Here is a 9,242-nt window from a genome sequence, read left to right on the forward strand (position 1 = left end):
CTGAATCACTTATGTCTTTTAATTAATTTAGTAATTTTTAATTCTAAGCATTGTGGCCTTGTCATCTAGGTTATATATGGTGACAGATTAGTAACAGTGGCTCCCTTGAGAATACCTGCAACAATGGATTTGAATGAAAATGTAGTACTACTATTATATCTTTACTTGAATATTATCTAGATTTATTAACTATTTGGACACATTATTAAGGCAGCCAGTTGAAGCCATGACCCTTTACTGCTAAAAATTCGATTTAAAAATTGGGGAAGTTAAAATACCTTATTACTTTTGTCAGGGGTCCCAGGGCCACATTTTGAGAACCACTGGTCTATATCTAGCTCAAGAATTAAAATGGAGACTTGGTCTGAGTTGTCACTTAAGAGATAAGGCCACTTATGCTTTGTAAGTGACCATAACCTTGCTGGATATGTAAACACAAGCAAAATTTAGCTAATTTTATATACATGCCTACATTAAAGAAAAATATAATTTAAGATCAACCAATTAGTAAAAGCCAACACAATTAAATTACTTAAGTAAGCATTATCCACAGGATGGCACAAATAAGGTAATTTTATACCTGAATCAATCAAAAATTTTCCTGGTATTAGTTTTGTATTCATTTGATAAAAGACTGCTCCTCAAGCTTATTCAACAAAGCCATTAAACGACTTCTGTTTTAAACTCCCTAATTCATAAAACACTGTTAATGTGCCTCAGTTTACTTTTAAATAATAGTCTCTTGTGCTGAATTTTAAGTGGTGGAAATTTTCTTTCTACTCTGTTTGATTCTCCTGCTGGGTCTGAAAAATAAGCACTCAAGAGAAAGATTAGTAGGAGAAAAGACATACAGATTTTAATTTATTAATTTTTAATGGTATTTGCACCAGAGAATTTGAATATTGAAAACAGTAGTGAGATTTGAGATTTTGTTTAACGTATTAATAAAAGAAAGCAATGAAATGAAAATCTGCTTTTGGAAGAATAATTGGTATTTAAGAAGACAAACAAACATTTAGGAGGATACATGGGAGATACGATAGCTTATGAAAATATCTGTTTGGATATGGCATACACACACACATGCAATGACATACAATAACACAATGATAGAATAAAATATTTATTTACTTTTGTCCCAATTCTTGGCACAAAGTTCTTTCTTGTATTATCTTGAGCAATAGAAGTCCTAGCATTTGGTTTAGTCTTTAACCCCAGTTCCTTACACAGAACTCCCGATCTCTTAGATTTCTTGATTGATAAGGGTATCTGTTTAATAAGATAACTCTTAGTGGGCTTCTGGGTAGAGGCTGGTCATCAGAAAGATAAAACTACAATCAGAATCTCAAAACCTTTAGCACCACTCCTCTTTCTTTGGGTAGGGAAGAGAGGCTCGAAATTGAATTCATATCAATCTTATCTCTATGATGAGCATTACAGAAATATTCCTGAATTAGAGAGTTTGGAGAGCTTCCAGGTTGATGAATACATCCACATGCTGGGAGAATATGATCTACAGTCTGTGGGGACAGAAATTCCTGTGTCCCACTTTTCCTAACCTCACCCTGTGTACTTCTTCATCTCACTGTTCATGTGCATCTTTCATCATATCCTTTGTTATATACTATCATATTGCGTATTACACAACACCACTAGCAACATAAGAAAACTCTCCCTGAATTCTGTAAACATTTTTAGCAGATAATTGACTTAGCTTAGGAGGGAGAAATGAGACCCCAAATTTTTAGCCAGTATGTTAGAAATAGAGTAAAAACCTGTAACATGTTATTAGCTTTTGAAGTAGAAGGACAGTCTTGTGAGATTGGGTTCTTAACCTGTGGGGTCTGGAATAATTAGTTAGTGTTAGATTTGAGCTGAATTGGAAGGCACTCAACTGATGTCTTCAGGAAATTGTAGAATTAAATTGTTTTGGGAAAACATCCACACATTTGGTCACAAAATTGTCTGCAGTTGACTTGAAAACTGGAGTAGAAAGGAAACACAAGTTCCCTAATACACTAAACACCCATATTTGGAATTCTTTGATAAAGTTTCAGAGTTTTAGCAAAATATTAAGTTGATATTCAATGAGCTTTATTGTTATTAAATTTGCTTTGACCATTGTAAATATCGTAGAACAGGTTTGGCATAAATATATGGAAGTTTAATTTGTATTTTGCATTATGTGGAATTTAAATGTAGAATTGGTCTCAAGGCAAATATGCTTTTTAAATTTTCTGTTTGAAACATTATATAGTTATGTCTAGCTGTATCATATCCTTGTGCATAAAACTGTATGGTAAGTGTTTAAAAATTATACACTGGTAGATGTTAATTTTACTTTATGGTACTTACTTTTGAACTTTTTTAATTTTTACACCATTTTGTTATCTAATATTGCTGTAAAATTTACATAATACATTTATGTCTATGCTATTTTTCTTTTAGATATTTAGCTGAATTTTCCTCCCTGTAATCATTTCTTTTCTTCATAGGTGTTGGTAAAGCTTGGAAGCCCATTTCCAGATTGTGTGTCTGGTGAGAATTTATCAACTGTCATGGTCTAACACACCCTAGTAATTTCTGCAGGTGTCCAGGGACCAGTTCAGACATCAGTTATAAAGGATGCCATGCCAATAACCAGGTGTTCTCCTGTCACTGTGGTTATTGTCACTCCCAAGAGTCTTACAGTCTCTATTACACTGCAGAGGTTAATCCAAGCTGTAGCTCAGAGGTAATAGGCCCTGCCAAATTTCACATTGATCAGACATATTTTAAACAGCATTGGTTAAATTTTAGAATTAACAAGAACTTCCCACTCATCAAAAAGAGAGAAAGAAAGATGTGCTATAATACTTTTTAAATTATAAAATTATTGGCCGGCGCCACGGCTCACTAGGCTAATCCTCCACCTTGCGGCACCGGCACACCGGGTTCTAGTCCCGGTTGGGGCGCTGGATTCTGTCCCGGGTTGCCCCTCTTCCAGGCCAGCTCTCTGCTGTGGCCAGGGAGTGCAGTGGAGGATGGCCCAAGTCCTTGGGCCCTGCATCCCATGGGAGACCAGGAGAAGCACCTGGCTCCTGCCATCGGATCAGCGCGGTACACTGGCCCGCAGAGCGCCAGCCGCGGAAGCCATCGGAGGGTGAACCAACGGCAAAGGAAGATCTTTCTCTCTGTCTCTCTCTCTCACTGTCCACTCTGCCTGTCAAAAGAAAAAAATTATAAAATTATTAGAAATATTTTAAATGTGTGTTTTTTTCTATTCCACATTCCCTTCAGTCATCTAGACCTTTGCTTATATATAGAACTTTCTTCTTAGATGCTAGACTTAGAGAAAATAGATTCATTAATTTTATTGTTGATCTATCAGTTTAATCTAAATACATTATTCTCATCATCACAATTTTTTTAAACATGCTATTTAATTATGCTGTGTTATAACTATCCCTTAAACTACAATGGAAGTTAGTAATTATTTTCTATAACGTAACCCTAAGCATTATAAAGTAAGGTCACAACAAGTTGTAAACATAATTTAGTTGTACTTAACAAAATATCCCACTAAAAATACCACTTTTACTATTGCCAGTAATTAACCTTAGTTGGTTACTTTTTCAAGACCTTTACACACAAAAGAATATAAAATCACTTCATAGATTTTAATGCATAATCATTTAATTGCATAATCTTATACTACCAGCAGCTCAATAAAAGTAATGTATTAAATTGATGCTTTTATGTGCTTATATAATACAGTATGAAGGAAGTTTTTTTTTAAAAAAACTACAGGTGTTATCACTTGGAAAGGAAACTTGGGTGCGTGTGCATAGTTTAGAAACTTTCTACACACTCAGACACTGCATGTTGCTTGACAGAAGTCCAACCCATAAAACACATGAGAAAAAAGAAATTGTAAAGATCAAGAGTTTCTGAACAAAAAACTATTTCCCAAAGACCCCCCAAAATCTCTAATTGGTACTGACCTCATTGCTTTGAAACTATTGTTGGTCTATCTTATTTAGACTACTTAAGCTCAAAAGATTCTTTTATTTTCTTTGCTTCTGTTTTCATGAATAATAAGGGTAGCTCTGAGTCACCTGCAGTGCTTTCAATGGGTAATGACGAAATGACTTCAAAACTAGGAACAGAAAGAAAAGCGTGGTGCAAAAATACATTGTTACTGATTAAATCATTCAAATATTTACTTGGTGTATTCATTTTGGGTTTTCTCATTAATTTAAATGAGATAATTTGCCATTTAACTATAATAATAATCTTGGTATTTTTTCCCACACCAAAATACCTTGTTAAAAGAAAAAGCGTTTAAAGACAGGCGAAAAAAAAATGTGTGGATTTTCTATGTAAGTAGCATGGAAAACATATGTTCTATAGCCACATTATCCTAGTGAGTATGAACACCCACTAACTTTAATAATTTCTATTTTTAAAAAAATGTTCTGAAATTGACACGTCATCTATAGCCTGAAACAGTTATATAACCACAATAACCTTTGCTGATTTAACACCATGTAGTCAGTCACTGACAAGTAGATGATGGAGGAAAGTAGGCATTTATTTTGAGAAGCCTAGAACAAAGAGTAGAGAAACTATCACTAATTGCTTGACTCTTAGTGAGTTAAAGGTTAGAGAATCTTATAGATTGAAGACGGGATTGTTGAGAGGTGTCTGTTAATCTCATGTGCAAGTCTCTGGTTGGAATGCAGTGCTTTTGGCCTTATTTTAATTAGTCGGCTATAGGAAGGTCAATGCATTTTTTTAGGAATTTTGAAAATAGCAAAATGTGTTCCAATCAGTCTGAGACTTTGCAAGTAGTTGCTAAGTTGTTTTCTAAGGACCTCTGGTTCTTTAAAAAAAAAAAAAAAAAAAAAAAAACTTCAAAGAAATAACACCTAGATATACCTGTAAAGTAAATAAGTAATCTTATAAGTCTTCCATACATTGTTTTTTAAAAATTTCTTTTATGAATCATTTTAAGACTTAATCATTTTTAACATTTTGCCACATTCACTACTTATGAAAACAGGATGTCAATGTAACAAAAGAGGGAATCATGAAAATGGGCCTAAGATGGAGAAAGAAGGATATATTGTCACTCCTGCAGTATAATTTGCAATATTTATACCTATATACCAAATGATATGACAACTACATGATTTTTGTATATTAATTTTACAATTAAGAAAAATATGCAATATTTGTCTTTCTGGATCTGTTTCATTTAGCATAATGATCCCTAGTTCCATCCATTATGTTGCAAAAGGCAGGATTTCATTCTTTTTCATGGCAAGGTAATATTTTATTGTTTTATATACTATTTTTATACAATCATCAACTGATGAGCATCTAGGTTGATTTCTTATCCTTGCTATTGTAAATTGGCTTCTTATAACATGAGGTGGTATCTCAGGTGCTGATCTCACTTTAGATATTTATATCAAGCAGTGGGAGCAGAAAAACTAGGTCGTATGGTGGATATATTTTTAGCATTTTTTTTTTTTTTAACTTTTTGACAGGCAAAGTGGACAGTGAGAGAGAGAGACAGAGAGGAAGGTCTTCCTTTGTCCATTGGTTCACCCCCTAAATGGCCGCTGCGGCTGGCGCACTGCGTCTGGCGCACTGCGCTGATTTGAAGCCATGCGCCAGGTGCTTCTCCTGGTCTCCCATGAGGTTGCAGGGCCCAAGGACTTGGGCTATCCTCCACTGCACTCCGGGGCCACAGCAGAGAGCTGGACAGGAGAAGGAGTGGCCGGGACAGAATCTGGCGCCCTGACTGGGACTAGAACCCGGGATGCTGGCGCCGCAGGCGTAGGATTAGCCTATTGAGCCGCGGCACTGGCCTGATATATTTTTAGCTTTCTGAGGAATTTTCATTCTGTTTTCCATAATGATTGTATCAATTTGCATTCAAATCAACAGTGTATTAAGTCACTTCTCTCCACAACCTTATCAGCATGTCTTATTTTTCATTTTTGGATAACAGACATTCTAACAGGGCTGAGGTGAGACAATATTGTGGGCTTTGTTTTTTGCATTTCCTTTTTTTTGATATTTGTTTTTTACTTGAGAGTCAGAGTTACACATAGAGAGGAGAGGCAGAAAGAGAGAGAAAGTTCTTCCATCTGATGGTTCACTCCCCAATTGGCCGCAACGACTGGAACTGCGCTGATCTGAAGCCAGGAGCCAGGAGCCTCCTCTAGGTCTCCCACATGGGTGCAAGGGTCCAAGAACTTGGGCCATTCTGCTAGTGCTATCTCAGGCCATTCTGCTACTGCTATCTCAGGCCATAGCAGAGAGCTGGATCAGAAGTGGAGCAGCCGGGACAAGTGCTGCGCCACAGCACTGGCCTATTGCATTTCCATTGGTAGTAGTAGTGATCCACATTTTTTCATGTGTCTGTTGGCCATTTGTATTTCTTTGAAACAACCTGGCATAAAAATAGACATGTATATCAATGGAACACATTAGAAACCCCGGAAATAAATTAGATGTCGGCGATATTAATTTCCAATCCAGATTCTTGTCTCCCATAGCAATAGAAGTACTATGTGGAAACTAGTATAATGTGGAAACAAGAGCAGAATTTATTAACAGAGAGGGAATACATTTACACTCTCACTTGAGTCTTGGCCACTCCACACAGAGAAATACAAAACATGAAACAGCCAGAGTTGCCTATAAATGAGAAAGAGGGGAGGGGAGAAGAGAGAGAGAAAGAGAGAGAGACCTAAGTACAGAACCTCAAAGCAAAAACAGAAGAGGTCTGTGTGAAAGGGGGAGCAGTTTGTTGAAGAATAATCCATGTTGAAAAGAGAATGGTCCATTCAAGAGTCGTCCACAGTTTCTCACCTCTTTAGATAAGGAAATGGGTTGTATCCCAATCAGATATACAAATTGTGTGTGACCTTTGTATGCACCCTAGTCTTGAATGTGACAGATATATCCTAGGAAGATGACAATTAAATATATGGCATCACTTTGCAGGGATACAAGAATCCCAGATCACTTAAACTTGAACTACTTAGTTAGACCATGTCCTTATTTTCTTAGATATATTCCATTCCTTAATCTTAAGGAGGTTGTGAAGGATGATGATCCACCTTCTGGATATAATTGCTACTTCTCAGGGGGGTCATGGGACTTGCCCATCCCAGGTATGGAAATCTTTCCCCAGCTCACCTAATGGATTCATCTCAAGAATCAGAAGATTTTTGTCAGCTGCTTCCAATGGTAGCGGCCACTATATGGCCATCATTATTATTAGAAGTTGTCAAATTCTGATAGATACAAATTTGTCAATTAGGATGAGCATTGCTCAAAAAAAAATTTTAGTTGAGATCCCTCTTAGGAAAAGCAGAATATATTACATTTTTCTCCTAAATAACAGAAGATGATAGATTTTCCTTAAACAACTTATGGAATCATTTAGCTTGTGATTAAAGCTTGCAATGTCTCCTTCAGTGAACATAATGCTGTTAGAGCAAATATGACAGATTCCATTAATTAGTGAGCATGCTCCCTCTTGTTCTACTTGTTTTTATTCTAGGGCTACTTTGTTGTCCACGACTACTTCAGTTAGAGCGTCCACAGACATCAGGACTTGCTTTAAAATCTGGTGTATACTAAGGGCTAAGTTGCCCCAGACAGTAAATAGATTTTTCAAGGAGGTTTCATGATCCTTTTATATTACATTTAGAGAACTCATCAGGGAATTTCCCTGCCAAAATCAGCTCCCTGAGACAATCAAGAGGAAAGATGGGTAAAACATGTCCACTATAAAGTGCAACAGCTTCGATATGACAAAGTTAAGATTTTATTTATGACAAAGTTAAGGTGTTATTTATGTTTTTGCTTTTTGAAGGGATACTTGAGGTCTTCAATTGGCACAAAGAGTAGGCAGATTTATCCTCTGTACGTACTCAATAATACTCTTGAGGTAAAATTTTAATTTTTGATAGAGTACCCAGCTGTAATTCAACTACAGTAAAAGTGCTAAGTGGCACTTGGTAAAGTTCCTTCCATTGAAGCTATAATTGTTCAGAAGGGGATACTTCATTCCAAATATTTTACAAAACTATTTTTCTTAGTGATATCAGCTGTTCATGACTTTTAGGGTCTGATGTTGGGAGAATTTTGCTGCCATACTCCATCAGAGACTTACATGTGACCTAGACTGATAATATGCTTCATTTGATCTTGAATATTTCAATCAAAGATGATATCAGAGGTGAGAAACAGTCTTCCACATAACATTTCAAACAAACTAAAGTTTAAGACAGACTGATGTTCCCTCCTTATACTGAAGAGGGTGATAGGCAATAGCTTAACCAAGATTCTGAGGTCTCTTGGCACAATTTAGCCAGAATCTTCTTGTTATTATTGGCTTTTTCAACTTCACCTTGTGACTGAAGTCTCCAAAATTCAAGAAGATAATAAGAGATCCCTAGAGCAGAAGCTAGGTACTGTGTTTCTTTAGCTACAGAAGAGTGATCATTTTCATTCTGGAGCTACGTTGGGAGGTCAAAGCAAGGAATTGTTTATTTTGGCATGGTTGTAGATATATCTTGAGCCTTTTATGTTCTGGTTGGAAAATCATATATCCAGTCTGTAAAAGCATCAATAAAGAGTAGTAGGTTTTGTAATTATTTGTGAATACATGTTAGAGAAGTATAATTTCCAGTCTTCAACTTGCTGTATTCATTTGCTTTGCACCAGAGTGAGTAATGGGGTGGCCTGATGTGATCACTAGCTATTTTGTACAGAGACACGAACGCGCCAGTCCATTACAGCAGTAAGTAGTCCTTTTCCTCCAAATAGCTGAGAAATAAATTGCGTTAGAGTTCCTCTTCCCAGATGGTTAGATGTGTTTCCTTAATATTTTCCATGGAGATATCACTGGGTTCATGATCTTATGATTTAAATTCCACCACCCACTGATATCTTACATACAATCTCATTGCTTAGTTCATTCTTTCTCAGGCACGAAATAGCAAAGCTTTTTTCAGCTGCTTCTACAGGTTGAGGTATCATTTCTAAAACCTCCTGTGTAACAGTCTTTTACACTGTCATGTGTGTTTGTGCATTCCCTAAGCTGACAGGACTGTCATCAACTTGATGTCGCTATAGTATATGACAGCCACTTATAGAGGTTCTGGTACTGCTTGAAGAAGAGCTAGTACCTTTCCCATGTTTAATAAGAGAGTTCTTTGTGCTCAGCAGACCTC

Source organism: Oryctolagus cuniculus, chromosome 4 (genome assembly GCF_051225735.1).
Source record: "Oryctolagus cuniculus isolate XC-2025 breed Fujian yellow rabbit chromosome 4, ASM5122573v1, whole genome shotgun sequence".
Taxonomy (NCBI): Eukaryota; Metazoa; Chordata; class Mammalia; order Lagomorpha; family Leporidae; genus Oryctolagus; species Oryctolagus cuniculus.